This window comes from Haliaeetus leucocephalus, unplaced genomic scaffold, assembly GCF_000737465.1.
Source record: "Haliaeetus leucocephalus isolate CR32 unplaced genomic scaffold, Haliaeetus_leucocephalus-4.0 Scaffold751, whole genome shotgun sequence".
NCBI classification, from domain to species: domain Eukaryota; kingdom Metazoa; phylum Chordata; class Aves; order Accipitriformes; family Accipitridae; genus Haliaeetus; species Haliaeetus leucocephalus.
The window spans coordinates 10,624,819-10,643,153 of NW_010973187.1; positions in this window are offsets into that span (position 1 = coordinate 10,624,819).

Sequence of the window (18,335 nt, forward strand, 5' to 3'; positions counted from 1 at the left end):
CCCCCGGCGTGGTCCCCGACCCCCCGCCTTGGCGGAAAGAGAAAAAAAAAAAAAAAAAAAAGGCAGCCAAAAAACCCAGATTTCCCAAGTGGGTGCTCCAGGATAATAAGGAACTTATCAGGAACTTACCAATGTGATAATTACAATTTTTTTTTACAGAGCAATTGGAAAAAATAAACGCTCCTATCTCCCTGCTATAACAAAGACACCTGTTCTGCACTGAGCTAAATATAGACTGCTAAAACATGTACTTGGGCCCATGAATCTATTAGAAACTGAGTTTGGTACTGTTGGCCTGTTCAGAGAGCACAAGGAAAGGTTTCAGGTTTTTGGAGTGATCACAGCACAAATGCATAATGATAATACAGACACATTCAGTTTGCTTGCAAATACTGACTTAAGATGAGTGTTAAAGAAATAAAACCACAACAACCCCAATTCCTTTGCCTTCCTTCCAAACAATACTATTTAAAAAACAAAGTCCCTTTGTTCTCTCTGGACCCGGGATCCCTTCTTTCTGTGATGATACAAACTGAAGAGAAAAAGTGAACACTTACTAGCAGCAGAAATAAAACAGGATTTAATCTTAGGTAGGTTTTAGAACTTCTGTTAAGCTTTGGGACCAAATTTTAAGATTTTAAACAGTTTTGCTACTCTGCAAAATCCTCTGGACTTTGAAGGAGTTTTGTCTTAGGACAGAAAGCCTTCAAAATCTAACCTAATATTTAGACTTGAAGTATAATATAAAGCAATTGTGAGAATATTTGTTTCTGTATCAAGAATAGAACTTTTTTTATATTATTGTAACATGAATACATTGTCCTATATGGAGATGGTGAAGGACATGAGGAAACTGAATGGAGAATTTTTTGCCATCTCATTCTGGTTCAGACAATTCTTTGGCAATGAGTTTGCTTTACTGTTTCTTGTCAAGGCACTGACAAAGGGACGCTGAACATAAATTGGTGGCAGTAGTTTAGTTAAATTATACTAAACATATTGATTTATGCTTTGGTCTGAAATCCTTGGAACCTTCTGAACCTGCTTTTGAAAGCTCAGCTGTACAGAATGCATTGTTGCCAAAGAAAAGTCCAATGTACTTTCTTGGGCACCTGAGTGTTGTGCAAAATTAAAGAAATGGCATTTTGGTCTTTTAAAACCAACATAATTTACAGAGAAGGTGGATTTTCCCTACCGATGCCTGAAGTCAGGAGTGCACACAGAAAATACCTAAACATATAGCTACATAGCTGTGGAATGTGAGTACTATTCATTTTAAAATCAAATTCTCTTGAGTTAGAGTCTACTTATAAGCTGACTTCTAAATACCACAGATATTACCTTTGCATAAAGATTCCTTGACTGTAGCTGTGGAGATGGACCTCGACATTAATTCCATGGTTAGACTGAGATTGAAGCTATACTTGGTGCAAAATCTAATCAACAATGTCATTGCCAGGATTAGTCTTCTGGCCCCCTGAGGTCAACTCCATGTGGTAAGGCCTGATGCTTTTCCCTCCTTTGGCCTCCACAGTGCTTCTGTCCATTCAGGAGCATGGCGGCTTTGCTCAAGCAATGAAGAGCAATGGGGAGAGGCCTCACCCTCCTCCCAGGTCCCCAGCAAGGCATCATCCTCCCTTGCTTTAAGGTAGTGCCTCAGAATTGTTCATGTCCACATTAAAATCAGTGAAGGCCCCACACTGGTAGCTGTGCTGCAGCATACAGGAGAAGGTTTTTTTCTTTCAAAACACCAGTATCACCTTATCCAAGATTTAAAAGCATTGTAATAATAGGTAATACTGCAATGTTTTGGGGTTACCAGCATGACGGAAGATTGAAGTTCTATTGCCCACCACCAATCTGTTAACTTACATGGGCATATATACGAAACATTTTAAGAAGCACAAAAAGAATTTGGGCATTTCATTCCTGTGTAAGTCTACACGTAATTTCCATCTAGGCCCATTGTAACTGGTCACCAAGATAAGACCCCTCGGTAAATAAAATCACTGGTATACGATTTCTGATCTTTCTTCCTGTGTTGTGTTTCATCAGTTTTGCACAATTCTTTTTTGTAACTGCATTTTGGTGCTTGACTTCCACATTGCCTTTGTTCTCTCTTCTCACAGCACTTTATACGGTTAACTTTAGATACTTCTTTTTCTATGCGTACAGTTTTACTTGCATGCCTCTCTGATTTAAAGACGAGCCTAAGCAATCCAGTCAAAATACCACTGAAAATGTTCCTATTTATTCCACTGACACCTCAGAGAGGACTCAGTAGTAAAACTAAAGAAAACTTCAATTTTTTTTTAGCAGGGACCCCTGTAACCATATTATTTTGTATCAATATACTAACGTTTCCTACACAGACTTATTGGCTGTGTTGTGTAATGTAATGTAACAAACTTTGACTAAAGTCTTTCTTGAACCATATAGGTTCTTTGTTCTACATAAAAATAGTGTTTAAATGTTATTTTCTGATGATATGAAGGTCACGAGATATGGTAAAATATATTGCCTTTTTTTTTTTAGTCTTAACTATTCATTTATTTAGATAAAAAACAGTAATGTATTGTCTTGAATACAAAGGACAGACAGACAACTCAGAATATTTCAGTTTTGGTTTTGCAGCTGCCTCATTTTGTGGCCTTGGAATCAACATTTAACCTTTCCGTGCCTTCACAGCATCATCTGTATAATGAAGATAATACTCATCAAGCTAGAGTGAGAAGCATTAAAAACTACTTAAGTGCCTGCTCTAAAGACTTTTTAAATGAATGGATATGTTTCCATCTATTTTAATGACTTTTAGATCAAGTTGTTAATTCAGAGGATTACATTTTCATTAAATTTAAAAGGAAAAAAAAATCAATACATTGAAAACTTTTGTTTGATGCACAGTTCCTCATAGCATTTGTATTCTAAACAATGTATCATTGTGATAATGCCTGACAGCTAGGTGATACTGCTTAGAAGCAGCAGTCTTCCCACTTCACTTTATTCTTTTTTTCTTGGGAACTGAAAATATTATCTACAGAATAAATGGATAAATAATTATAAAATCTGAGTATCCTGTTTTAATGTAAAATGTATAGTAACTTCAGTGGATATCTACAGGCTAAAAAGAAAACATCAGTGTCATTATGGCTTTTAATTTCATCAGCTATTGAAAAGAAAATCTCTAAGTTCTCAACTAGTTACAATTTTTACTTCATGTCTGCACATGTAGACAAATACTAGAAATGAAAATGCATTGAAATAAAAACAGCGTGCAGCTCATCACCCATGTTCAAGTAGAAGTCAGCCTCAACTATCCAAGTGTCCTAAGGGACACTAAAAAAAGTTTAAACGATCTGTCTATTGGATAATGATAATAATTTTCAATGTGATATTCAGTGTTACACCTCAGGATGTGACTCCATTTAGAGTATGAGTGTGTTTCATATATCGGAAGGTAAAGCAGGTGAGACTGGGAAATGAATGGTCGTTAATTTTAGAATACATATTTTTTCTATATTTACTGAAGTAATTTTGTTGAAATAAATCACAGTCTTGTGGGAAAGGGGCTAAAAATGAGTCAGAAGAGGCAGCAGGTATCAAGTCGAGGCACTGACCAAACCTCAGATCAGACTGAGTGATGCCTAAATGTCTTTTGGCTTATTAGTTATTTCACAACTTTCACATCCATTCCTCTTTCCAAATGACAACTGATTTTGGTTCTCATCCAGCTGTAGGAAACAAAAAAAATCACAGATTTTTCATAGTCCCAACAAACACTCGCCTTTATAGCTGAAAAAAACCCTAGCAAACAACATATTAACACCATTTTCTTAAGAAAGTTTTTCTTAAAGGCATCTTATTTAAATTTCCCTAAGTAATTGACTGTTATAAAATCACTGTTTTGATGCAGATATTAGAAGCAAATTGCTCTGATTCGTAAGCTGCCTGCTCAGCTATTGTTGATTCTGCATACTGAGGAACTGTGATCAATGACGGCCCTTAGCAGAAAAAGGCCTTTGTGAAAAGACATTTCCAGCAGGAAAAATGAATATCTTGTTAAGCTCTCAGACATTTCACCATTTGGTAATGAGTCACTGAAGCATCTGGCATGAATTTAAGCACCTTTGAACCATTTATGCACTGATAATATTGATACACACTTCTTTGTTTAGGGAAAAGAAGATGTGAATACATTCATTACTGCCTATGATGAGGAAGAGGGAATGGAACTATCAGAAGTAAATAAAAATAATAAAAATTAAAAAAAACCCCAAAACAAACAAGAGCAACAGGCAAAATGAATGCAAATGCTATATTCATTTTTGGGAACACAGCATCTGACAGCTTTGCCAAGGTGATGATACATCATTTTTCAAAAAGGATGAAGTTGAGGCAGACAACAGATGCCTGAAGGAATTGCTATAGTAAGACATTTTCACCTAATTGTTAGTTTCCAAACTACACTGTTTTGACAATAATGGCTTAGAGTCAAAGTAAGTTGAATGCATTGTTTGTGCTTAGCATATTTAAAGCACAGGAGAGCAATCTCATCATTACAAAAAGCTACCCTGATTTAAGAAGGAACTTTTTGGTTGAATTTTCACAAGCTACAAGTAAGATGAGCATTCGAGAAGATGTGATTATCAGAATTACTGACAAAGCAACATTTTGCCTACAATTCCCCCACTCTCACAAGATCTCTCGCCCCTTCACCAAAACAGCCAAACTACCATCATCTGTACATATGAAGAAGAATATGTACTTACTAAAAATGGAAATTATTTAGAAACAAGAAAAAAACCATAAAAAAGTAAAATCAGAAGTCACCAATAAATAATTTTTTAAAAACCCCAGATCTTTCTTATTTTACAGTTATTTACAATAAGAGCATGCTTGCAGCTGTACAAGGTTAAAGGGAATTTTATGGTGCTTGATGATGACAGCACAGACCCAATTTTTTATATGCTTTTCTCTGTTTGCTTCAGTAAAGTACTGCTGAAATACTAATGTAAATAAATCCAGGTTCAAACCGACTATTTTGGCACTAATGACTCAGTGAGGAAAATCTTTTTCACACTCAAATGCCTCAAGTTTGGTCTGTCTACTTAGAATATTTAGATGGCTGAACAATTAAAGTTCCTGAGCACCTTTGAATATCTCCACAGTCAAATTTATTCAGTAAGTCTTCTGCAAATCACATCAATGACTATCTGCTTTCCTATGATTTTAGGTGTTGAATCTTTTTGCCAACCAGAAAAACACTGGAGTGATAATCAAAGTATTTTAATCATCTGGGAAATAATTAAAGATGAATAGCGGGTAGAATCTGGCACATATCAGACCAATGTAATTGTCTTCTAAAACAGTAGCAGGCCTTGCAGATGGGGAGAAGCAGTAGGTGTTTTATCTTGAGTCCATTAAAGCTCGTAAATGAGGAAGGAAAACAACTTGAATGCAAATGCTACAGGTTGGATGCAAAACTAGATAGGTAGCCATGCTTGCAGAACAGTTATCTGTAATTCATTGGCAAATAATGAAAAACATATCAAGTTATACTGCACAGGGGCCTGTCTTGGGATAATGGAAAAATCTTGTTAGCTTTTATTATTTTCTTATTACAGTTTCAACGACATTAATCTGGAGGAGACTACAAATATACTGGAGGATAATATTGAAGTCTAACTTTATCGTATTGAAAAGTTGGGGAAATGGCTTGATACTTATGGAATTCTGTACGTAAAAAATGCAGTTTATTTGAGCAGGCACATCCAGTTAATTAAACACAGGGTGAAGAGTGACCAGGCAGGCAGCAGACCAAGATTTGAGGTTATAATGGGTCACAGGTTGCACATGTCAACAACATGGTCTTGTTAAGTCAAACATTATACTACCACATAAATCAGAACACCCTGTAGAGTATTCCTTCCACTTTGCGACTTACCCGCTTCTCCTTGAACAGGACACCTTCCAAGTGGACACTGTACCTTCTGCACAGTAGAGTTCAGAGAAGAACAACAAAAGATCAGAAGTCCAGGAAATAACACGTTAGACAGTGGGAGCAAATCTTGAAAACAGAGAGAGACTGAGGAGGAACAGAACAAATTTCACTTATATAAGAGGGTTGTAAAGAAGAAAGGAATAATGTCCTTTCCATCTGCTGTGGCTAGGTCTTAATTATCAAACTTCATACATTTCATCAAAACTATCCACTTAAACATATAAAGAAACACTATAAAGAAAATACAAAAATATTCAAAGCAATGTTAAAATATCAACACTGCAAAAGCTTCTCAGGTATGAGGTTTTGAAATGATTGAAGCAACCAGTCAATAGACCAGAAGATAAATTGGCCTAACAAGTAAACTGCACATTACTGGGAACATACATTATTCTGTTAAAAGTAGATATTACTGAAACAAGGTTTCACTAGATTGAACACAGATTCTCAAATTCAAATGGCTGCATTTTCCTTCTTTTATTTCTTTCCTTTTGGCACCACAGCACATCTCTAGAAGAGAAAAAGCAGAGAGGTAGCAGTGACTCCTAGTCTGTTTTCTACAGAGTATTTTTGTCTCTTTCTCCACGGGAATGAGCACTGCTCAGAATGTGAAGCTGTTGAACAAAAAAAGTCATCTATCAAATCTTTTACAGTAGAAATACAGAAGTATTTTGTCTGGTGTTTTTATATTCCAGTGTGGAAGAAACATGTGCTGTTTAAAAATGAAAGAAAAATTAATGCCGCTGGAAGTTTGTTGTTGGAATTGAATGCACTAGCTGGGAAGAATTAGCTTGTGAGTGTTTCTGTGCTAAGTCCAGGCTCCCAGGAGGATCCTAAGTAAACAGTTGTGGTTAGCAGTAAATTCATCAGAAGGGAATAAATAATTTAGTGAAGACAGACAAAAGATGACACAATATGCTGGCTAAACTTGGCACTAGCATTACTGAGTGAACTACAGGCCAGTGCTGTGACTCTGAGTTCTTACGGGACATCCCACCTCCGGAAGAACTTCAAAGGTGTGAAATCATACATGTTTTAGTCACTTAAATACTGAATTATGCTAAAAAAATCAACATAGCAAGTCAATTACTTTTTAGCCTAAGCAGACTCAAAGAAGTCAATCTTAGGAGAGGCTTTTACAGTATCAAGGAAAAATAGCATCTCATTAATCAAATCTACCCTCTATAACAGAAATGGGAATATGCAACTCTGTACATTCCTTTTTCACACTAAAAAATAGCCTCCAGTCTCTCCCTCTTCCCTTCATGTTTTAGGAGGGAAGATTGTTCTCTGTTAATGCTGCAGGAGAGACTACGCAGGTTCTGTCTACTGCTGTATCTGTAGTCATACTGAGAAAAATACAGGATCATCGTACTCGAGCTTACATTATAGCTGGAATCGGCAACTTTGATCACCTGGCAAGTAGCCATGGAGAACGTAATCTATCAAAAGCCTACTGCTACCCCTGAGGTTTTTATAGCCCATATAAACACATTTTGTTGCATTAAAAATTAAGGAATCGTAATATTCAGTTATTTCTTTTGATGGATGAAAAAAAATTAAGTATACTAAAAGGAACTATTAGGAGTGGCTTGCATAATAACTAAGTAAACAATGTCACAGTTATAGTAAGTAGTTTGTGATCTAAATATTAATGTTATGTCTTAATAGAACAGTACATACTGGCTTTTTTTCCTTTATGTTTTAATATTTAAAAAAAAAAAGGAAAAAAAACCCCTCAGGCTTCAAGTAAATTACAGCCTGAGAAATGTTCACTTTGCAGCACTGAATCTTTCAGAGAAATCCTAAGCCATCTGTTTGCCTAAGGTTCAGAGTGCTGGCTGAAAAGAAATGCAGAATACACCTCAGATTAATTTACACTGCTCTCACTTGCTGCCAGATTCTCTCATAACACTGAAGGTTTGCGACAAACAATAACATACAGCCCAAATGCTTTTGCTTTTTTTAGTACCATGGAAAACAGGCCCCTAAAGAGGAAAACAGTGTAATTCCCACTAAAGACAAAACCAAACCACCATGTCTGTGTTAGAATCAAAATACTAAATAAGAAGATAATTCTTTTCTCAACACATGGTTTTATGCAGTACTCCTTTCCTCCACAGTCACTTATCTGTTTCTTGAAGAATAAAAGAGTACTAAGTGAAATGTCTAATACCAAACTTAGTGTCATTACTACTTTTGCCTGTACTCAGAGAAACGGAGTCCATTATGTATTATTTTCATACACCAGCACCACAGTTTCTGTAGCTCTGGCTCCTGTAGAATTTTAGGCTCCTTTGAGGGTGAAGCCACATAGTTCACTGGAGCATTATGTGAGAACGCCTAGATTTACCTCAAAATAAACAGGTAAGTCTAAGAGACACAGCATTGTACACGGGCTCAGGCTATCCTGTATATTCCACTGCAGATTATATATGCCCCAATTTTGCTCAAATGTTTGTCAGGTATTTTTTCTTCAATTGAACAAATATTCCGCCTTATAAATAAAAAATTGCAGCCTGTTAGATTTGAAACATGCTTACAAATAAGTTTTAGGTACCCACAGTTCAAGTATTAAACCCATCAACACCTAAATCCATAAAAAAGGAGTTAAAAAGTAAAAGAAAAGACATATAGGTTTATAGGTAAGAGGAAATGCTAGGTGTTCTTTTAATGTTTTATTTAATATTTTTATTCTAAGAGCATTAATGGTCCAAAGACATTTTAATAACAGAGGGTATTTCCAGAAGTGCCTAACTACACCAGACCCCAAGTCTGATTTCTCACTTACAGAAGGCACCTATCAGCATTTTTATGTCTCTGACTTTGCAAGTCTGACCTTTAAACTAGGTTCCCATTATATTGTGCCTATCACAAACATCATAGTAAAATGATGGCCTCTACTCTCAGGACATTAACTGTAATATTTCTGGAATGCTGAAGGAAAGAGGAGCAAACATTAAGTTTCTCCATGATTTGGGCAGGATTATCTGTAAAGTTGATTGGCAGTCAGAAGCTTAACAATTAAAAGATGGCAGTTTACTGTACAGTTCATTGAAAACAGAAGTATTAAGAAGGCTTTTCAGCATAGATGATTTGATAGATTTGCAGATCCTAACAGATTTTTCTGAAGTGTATGACAGGCAGATGTTCCTGAGAAGTTACATCTGAGAAGGTAAATGGTCTATTTTATAAAGTTTTATACGGTTAGGAAGAAGAAGCTAACAGAAGTGTGTCAGGGCTTGTACAAAGAGACATTTCAAATTTCAAATTTTCCAGATTTAAAATCTTACCATCAGCCAGTTCCTTCCTAGTACTAACAATTTATGCCAGTAATTCCTGACAATAACTTCTAGATAAAGTAACATGAGTACCTTAGAAGACATTTAAAAAATATACATTTAAAAAACACTTCTGATACTATTTTCCTCCCTTTTCCCTGATATTTAAAAATCATAGTAAACTTAAATTTTCATCATCTTGTAGTGTTCCACTTATCAAAATTGTGTTGTGATGGATTGTAACATCTTTTTCTTTAACCAGATATGAGGCAAGAGGAAAGATGAAGATCTTTTTTGATTACTTATGGTCTTTATTGCCTTAAATAAAATCTTCCTTTTTTTTTTTTTTAACACACTATCAATGATGTGGTATGCAGGTTTATTTTGTCATACTATTAATATAGTATTCTACTCATTAAAAGCAGATAAATATATTTAAGAAATGGGAAGGATCAGTATGGTTATCTAATTTGTTTTTCTGTGCTGCACAAAACAACAGAACTTCTTGATTTCTAAATTGTACTCAGCAGCATCTACTTAATCTGCAACAAATGTTTTAGAGGACAAACATTTTTACCTAGAAATAATGATAACTTATGATAGTGATCTCAAATTGTTTAATTGTTCTGATATTTAAAAGGTAAATGTTTAAATGATATTTAAATGAAAGATAGAAATTCTCAGATGGCTTAGGAGTTAGCTATGAATGACATTTATGTTAAGCTGCCAGTTCAAGTCACTATCAACCTGAGCCAAATCTGAAATGCCTCATACTCTGGTGGCTAAATGAAGGCTTCTGTGAAATTAATAAATGCTTTCACCTATTTCTTCACAGAAAAAGATCTTAATTTTGTTTTGTATTGTTTTGATGCTACTGTGACTGGCACATTTTTGTGAATCAAACAGAATAAAAAGAAGACTAAGTAGGACAGTCTCAGGGAGTAAACTCCTGTAGTTCCACACTGTTTCTCCCAACTTGAAACAATGCTTAGCTACAAACCGATACATATAGAGTTGCACTATCATCACCAGGCAATATTTGTTCTCTCCACATATCTTCATTTTGAAATGAATAATATAACTTCATTATGCTTTTAGTGCTTCATTTAAACTGGAAAACAATTTTTATAAATCCTGAAAGAAAACTCCAAAGATTTATTAACTATAATCTTATCTTTCATAGAGCTTCAGTCCTTTGTATAAGACTTTACATCCACGTAAAAAATGCCTTGGACTAATAATCAGGAATAAAAATGTTCTTATGAGAATGCCTTCATTCCCTGAAAAAAAGTAATTTCTGAGAAGAAAAAGAATACTCAAGTTTATGTTGAATGCAGAAATTAAATAAAACAATTTGATTTACAACTTACAATGCTGGAATAACATTTATTTGTATATTGTACAGTCAAAGAGGGCTCAGCTATAAAATATTTTTAAAAAATAAAGCTAAAATAAGCATTTATTATACTATATTTAATAGGAAATTCACAAAGTGTTACAGATTGTCTTTGACAGTCCCCTGCCTTTGATTTTACCTAGATAGTACTTCAAGCATATACAACAGTAAGAAGAATCATACTGAAATTTACACAGTCAACATGGAGGATATACTGAAAATTTGCCAAAGCTGAGTCAACTCTAAATTCTCCCTCAAAGTCACATAAGCCCCCCCCCCAACCAAATATAGAAAAATGTGCATTCAGGATGGGTGCTAGAACATCGTGACTTCAGCTTACAATGGCGTATCTGATTTTGCTAAACAAGAAAACAGTTTGAGAATGATACCTCATATTAGATTTTCTAAGCAGGTAAATCCATGACTATATCATTGAGATGATGATTCTGAGTAAATGTGAGCTGGCAGTAAGAATAAAACTATTTTGAAGTAATCACTTGGCATAAATAAAATAATTCATTTTTTTAAAAAATAGAACTGTTATTTCAGGTCTAAAATCAGGAGACTAAGGCCAGGATTCATCAGACCAAATTCAGCAACCCACACCATAAAGATCTTCCTATGAGTTAGTTGTTTAAGCTCTCTTTACAGTCAGTGGAGAGCATAAATCATCTCTAGAATAAGAGTCATCTCACCTCTTGAAGTAGCCATGTAAAATAGGTTAGATGAATCATGCCCTAGATGTTTGTTTTTCTTAACCAATTCTAAAGAGCATCTAGGCAACCAGCTCAGAAGTAGCCAGATGACATAAAACTGTGGGCTGTGTCTCTTTTAGCAAGTATGCCCTGTAAAAAGGAAAAAACTTTCTGGTCCATGAAGGTTAAAGCAAAACATCAGCATCTAATATTTTTAAAAAGAGAGACACTGCCTATAAAAAAGTTGAAGAGCAAAAAAATTTAGCTCACCACTCAGCTCTTGGCATATGTTTGGAAATAGTACTGGAAATAATAGAGTAATATGAATTTATTTTTTCAACCCCATAATAATGCCCTCCATAAATAACATCATTAAAGAATGCAATTGCTAAACATGTAAGCACAATATGCACTGTCCTGGTGTCAGCTGGGATAGAGTTAATTGTCTTCCTAGTAGCTGGTACAGTGCTGTGTTTTTGAGTTAGGTATGACAAAAATGTTGATAACACACTGATGTTTTCAGTTGTTGCAAAGTAATGTTTAGTCTAAAGTCAAGGATTTTTCAGCTTCTGATGCCCAGCCAGCAAGAAGGCTGGAGGGGCACAAGAATTTGGGAGGGGACACAGCCAGGGCAGCTGACACACAGTGGCCAATGGGGTATTCCATACCATGTGACATCATGCCCAGTATATAAACTGGGGGGAGTGGGGGCCGGCAGATCGCCGCTCAGGGACAAACTGCCGTCGGTCGGCGGGTGGTGAGCAATTGCATTGCGCATCACTTGTATATTCCAATCCTTTTATTATTACTGCTGTCATTTTATTAGTGTTATCATTATTAGTTTCTTCTTTTCTGTTCTATTAAACCATTCTTATCTCAACCCACGAGTTTTACTTCTTTTCCCAATTCTCTCCCCCATCCCACTGGGTGGGGGGAAGTGAGTGAGCAGCTGCGTGGTGCTTAGTTGCTGGCTGGGGTTAAACCGTTACATGCACCTACAGTTCTGAGATGTGACATGCTCACTGCAGCAGCAGTATGACTTACAGGTTGACTATTATGAGTTTAAATCTTCAAAAGAGTATGATTGTAAGTGTATTGCTTTTGGTTTCTGGTATTCAGTCCCTAATGGTTTTGTGTGAAATGTTGTTAAAAGCATTGAAAGGAGATTTCAAAACATCTCTACTTCACATTACTACATTATAGATCAGCAGTCTGAAAACTGGCATAGAAATTGCTGAAATATTGCTTAATTAAAATCTTAGAAGCAGCTTACCTGATTACATAGATGTAAATGGGAAAAGTGGCATGTTGTAAAATCATATTAGAAACACATGAAAACATCTAGTCAAGTGTACCATGACAAGGATTCATCACAGCTAAACCATTCACAGTGATCAAACATATAAGATGTCAGTGGCTAAAATGACTGAACTTGTAAATTTATTCCTGGCACTGTGGAGATGATACCAAATCAGAGCAGCCATCTAGATGAAACATACGGAGGTTCCAGCTTTATACACAAACAAGGGAAGAAACAAACAAACAAACAAACAAACAGCAGAATCTGGAATCTGCACCATCATTAAAACCTAAAATAACACAAATTGTGGAGGACCCAATAGATCTGACAGCACAGTGGATGAAACAATTCAAGAGAAAGACTAAAATGCATGGGATGCCTCTAAGATCTGCAAAACAAAGATCAAGTCAGGGACTGCGAGAGAGACCTTGACACATGTTATATCTTTACTTGAGATAGGAATATGGAATAGGATATATGTCTTTGAACACAAAAAAGTGTTGATAATGCAAAGATAACATCCTCTAAGAAGTTTGGATTGAAATAACACTCCCTAAACCATCCACATAGTCAGTTGTTATGGGGCCACTTGTTACTACTAGCCTAGGAAAGATGTACAAACACTTCTTTTCCACTCTGCCCTGGAATTTCACATGTATAAACTGCTCCCAAACCATTGTTCAAACTCCACATTGAAAGAACTTCTGATGTTACTCCCATCAACTGTAATATGTCCAGGGAAATAAAATCTATCATGTTTAATAATTATAGAAAAGTAATTACCTTATTAAAGAAAGATCACAGAATTACAGAATAATTTAAGTTGTAATGGACCTTTGGAGGTCATCTGTACCAGTTCCAAATCAAAGCACAGCTAACTTCAGAGTCAGAGGATGCTCAGGGCTTTGTCCAGTTGAGTTTTGAGTACCTCCATGGATGGAAATTCCAAAATCTTTTCAGAGAAACTGTTCCAATTTCTGATGGCCCTTATTATCAAGAATTCATCCTTGCATTTTTCTGGTACACATATCTGCTGTAACCTGTGAATATTGCCTCTTGCCCTTTTCACGTGTGCCTTGAAGAAGAACATGGTTCTCCCTATAACCACCAACTTTTAAGTCATTGAAGACAGCAGTTAGATCCCTGCACCCACCGCCACCTCTCCACCCCACTTCCTTCCTGAGGCTGAATAAATTTAGCTCTCTCTGCCTCTGCCCATGCACCCTGTGCTCCAAGCCAGTGGCAATGCTGGTGGCCTTCTGCCAGACTTGCTTAAGCTTATTGAAGTCTTCCTTGTAGTAAGAAGGAGAAAACAAAACATAATACTATAGTTATGATCTCACAAGTACCAAATTAGAAAGCAATGATCACTTCTCTCAAACCAGTGGCTCTACCCTTAGTAAAGCAGCCCAGTAACAAGTTAGTCTAAACAATACACTTATGATCAAACTTTGAATGCATTTTACTCAATTTGCTGAGTATATCAATATCCTTCATTTTCCATTCCTTGTATCTACCCTAAAATTTTACATGCTTTAGAGGTCAAATATTCAGGCCTTAACTTTCACAGATTGTTATTTTTAGAAATATTTCATTTGCTAGAATTCATTCAAATGATATCAAACAGTTGCTTAACTTTTAGTCTGTAATGTCACATGTCAGTTTCTTAGCTCCCGATTACCTCTCTGATTTTTGTCTGAGTTCTTCATCTACCTTGGAATTACCATCTACATAGTAACTCCTGCTACTGTACTGTTATTCCTGTTATCCTAGTTTATATGTCTTTGAACACTGAATTAACTTATTTTGGGGAGAGCTAACCCAAATATTTTATTGTCTCTTTCCCTTTCTTCCTATATAAAAGTTACAGTTCTCTTCTTATTTTAGGTACCTAGATCTTTTATTTTTTCCACTTTCCATTAGAAAGTAAAAAATAACATGGTTTTTGACAAGTTTTACGTTATCCCTACAGAGCTGACAGAACTTTGTTACTGAGCATTCCTACATTCCACAGATAATCTTTCTGATTTCCTAATATCTTGCTGGGTATAGCTATTTACTTCACTTGCTTGGGAGCATCTTTTCAATATTTTTTCCCCTCTTTTATTTAAAATACAGATTTTATGTATATTTAGCTGCTTTGATATCAATTAAAAGCCTTCTCCACCCTGAAACCCACAACTACTAAATTGGGGTAACTTCAGAAGAAATTCACATACATCATCAGAATTTACTCTTTTTAAACTGAAATGTTAAAGATCTGCCTTTCTAGGTTGTGTTAGCCAATAATTCATACTCTTCTGCTACAAGCTAAAGGCTAAAACCTCATTTTTATATCAGATTTTTTGCTTCTTTATTCAAGCAATGCAGGAAATTGCATTGCCCTGGTATATCACTAGCCAAAATACCAGTGTGGCATAACCATGCAGCAGCTAGAAATCCAAAGTAGCTTCATTGATACACAGGTCAAATACACAATACAAAGAATCATCATAATCAATAATATGGTCACATTATCCACTTCATGTAATTAACCATTATTTTGGAAAACTAAAAAACGATCTAAACCAGTATCCTAATCTGTACTGCTGAGCATTTAATTCTATTAACAAATACCAGCAACAGTGTCACATACCAAAAAATTTCCTTTCTCTGATTCAAGGATTTTAGTCAGTTAACTTAGAGATTTATTTATACCTAAGTGCCAATTTACACTTTTTTTTTAATTTAAACTCAAATTGAATCATTGGAAAAACCTGTTAAAAGTCTATTTCTGACTATGTCTGACAACCAGATCTCTAAAGGTATCTTTACATTTTAGCAGAATCAAATCTAAACCAATGCTACCTCAGGATGGTTAATGACTATTTAGTAAGAAATGACAGCAATTACATCCAGTAATATCTGTGCCCTACAGCATTAGCAGCCTTTCATTTCAATCTGTATCTCAGATTTTACAATCCCATTATGACAGATTTTCTGATATGATTTGTTTCTCTAATACCATTAGAGAAATCATATCACCATCCAGATCTTAGTCTGACCCTGGGAGGTCTACTGTAAATTTTTGAGCACAAACTCAGTACAGTTTCTTATACTCATCCCTTCTCAAAGTGATTTGACCCAAAGACAATTTGTTTAATGCTGAAAGACACAGACACTCTAATAGCCCTAAAAATGGGGCATTTTCCGTGACTGTCGTGTTCATTTAGCTGAGTAAAGACATTTCTAAAAAGTAGGTGTTCCTTCTTTTTGTGCCAAGACTTTTTTTTTTTTTTACTGGAAGTTGTCAAGAAGTTAAGACTAAAGAGCTGAATTTGGGGAGATTACTCAAATGCTGTATTTTTCTATGTACTGCACATATTCTACCTCCCTAAATCTACCCTCTCTTTTGGATGGATAAAAAATGAACTGGTTACATGCCTTTTCTTTTTTTTTTTTTTTCTTTTTTTCTCCATGGTATGTTTTCATAAAGTAGGGGAAATGGCAGACAGTGAGATTATGGGAACATACATTTTGTAACTTTACAGTCCCTTTGGCATGAAGTAACTCTTACTCTCGGTTGAGAGACTCGCACATTATACCAGTGCAACTACTAAGGAATAAATATGCAAGTTAGAAGGAAGGCTTGGATATAAGATCTAAAAAAAAAGCTTAACAGTATGGTGACATTTTTTTTTTTTTTAGCTGCGTGGGGTAGAATGCACCTTGCATACTTTAACATATACTCATGATCTCAGGATTAGTTCCAAGTAATAAGTGACATCAAAGACTTTATCATCAGTTAAAGGAAGTCATGCATCTGGATAATATCTCCTGAGGCCTTGTAAGTCTGCCACTAAAGGAAAGCGGTATGCAGATCAGGGCGCTGTTCATTAATGGGGCTTTACATTCTATTAATATTTATTCAAACATAGAAGAAAGGGAGAAAAAAATACGGATTTTTTTTAAATGGAGCAGGGGAGGCATATCTATGCCACATCTCAGGTGGCAAAGATAGTACAGCTTATAGTAGCCATCTAAAGGCTTACCAAGTCAGGGACATGTTTTTTTAATAGGAGCTTCCTAACATCCATGCCATAGTGAAACCATCTAGTTTACACAAGCCACCTGACACACCACACCAGCCCTTAGAAACTGCCCTGCCTCTATTTCTCTTTTGCATTTTTACAGATTTTTTTTTAAAGTATGTTGAATGTACAAGTACTGGGAAACTCTGTGGAGGGAAGAAAAGGACAGAAAAGACCTACAGCCCTGGGACCACCTACATGATGTTCTCTACGGGAGGCCAAGCAACATCTCATTTTACAATCTGTAAATGAGCAACTGGGCGCAACACCAAATGCTCCTATAAAAAGAAGGGTTATGGCTGCTGCTGCTGCTGTAGTGCTGAGTTCCAGTCTCACACCCTCTGGATTAACACTCATTACGGGTAACCTCCGCTGGAAACACATGGTTCTCTGTGTATGGAATTATTGACAGAGTGGATGGTCAATTAATCTGGAATTTTAAGGTATCTCTCTTCAGAGCCTGAACACGTATAACAAGGTAGTGTAGAGACAGCCTTTTTACTTTAAAAAAAACCCCAAATAATCATAGTAGTGTCTTTGGAGATGATCTTGTTCAACCCCTTCAAAGGAAAGAGAACTTCTACATTAAAGCAGGCCTCTCAAGGTCATACACCTAGCTAAATTCTGAATATCACCAATGATGGAGATCCCATAAGCTCGCTAGGAAACCTGCTCCAAAGTTTGACCCTTTCCATTGTAAAGAATCTTTCCTTTCTAATTCTAATCAGAATGTCCTTTGTTTTACCTTATATCCTCTGCCTCTCATCATTTTGTGGAATAACTCTGAAAAGACTTTGGTAACATCCCAGTAGGTAGCTTAAACAGCAATAAGATTCCTCCCTGGCTTTCTCAGCCAAAGTGTGAACCAATCCATCTCTCTCAGTTGTCTTTTTGTTCCATTTGTGGCTAAAATAATATTTTTTTTTCCCCAGAGGCATCAGCTATGAAATCTCAGACGAGACCATGTGTTTCAGTCCATCAAAAGCAACTAGAAAACAGACAATGTTCCCCCATTTTCCTCACCCATGTTTCTTATTACTCTATGTTCCTTATTACTTACTGCTGTTTATGCTGGTCATTGCTAGGTGCCTTTCAGAGAAGGTTCCTCTCAGAGTTCAGTTAGAAAGCTGTAGCCTAGTCTGATCCTCATGTGACTAACAGCATCATGACATGGCTATTCTTACATATCATAGATGTTGATCCAACCTTAGAAAGTGTTCTTTGACTGACAGCAGGTTTGAGCAATCCCTTCCCTCTGAGATGCTCATAATGCTAATATCCCTTACCAAGCTGACTGTTGAATCATGTAGATCTCATTCCACACAAGGAAGGAGATTGTCGCAATTCCATAGAGATAACCAAGTACTTTATTCCTACCACTGAACGTATGTGGAAGGGAATTAAATGCTACATGATGCATGGTAGTAGTCTCAGTATTCACTTGAATTATACATACTTCTATTTTAATATAACAGTTATATCAATTAATATAACAGTAAAATACCACTTTCCTATTAGTTTTCTTTGCATTTCCAATAGGGTTTTTTGCCTTACTGTACATACATTTAACAGTGACTCTACTTAACCAGTAT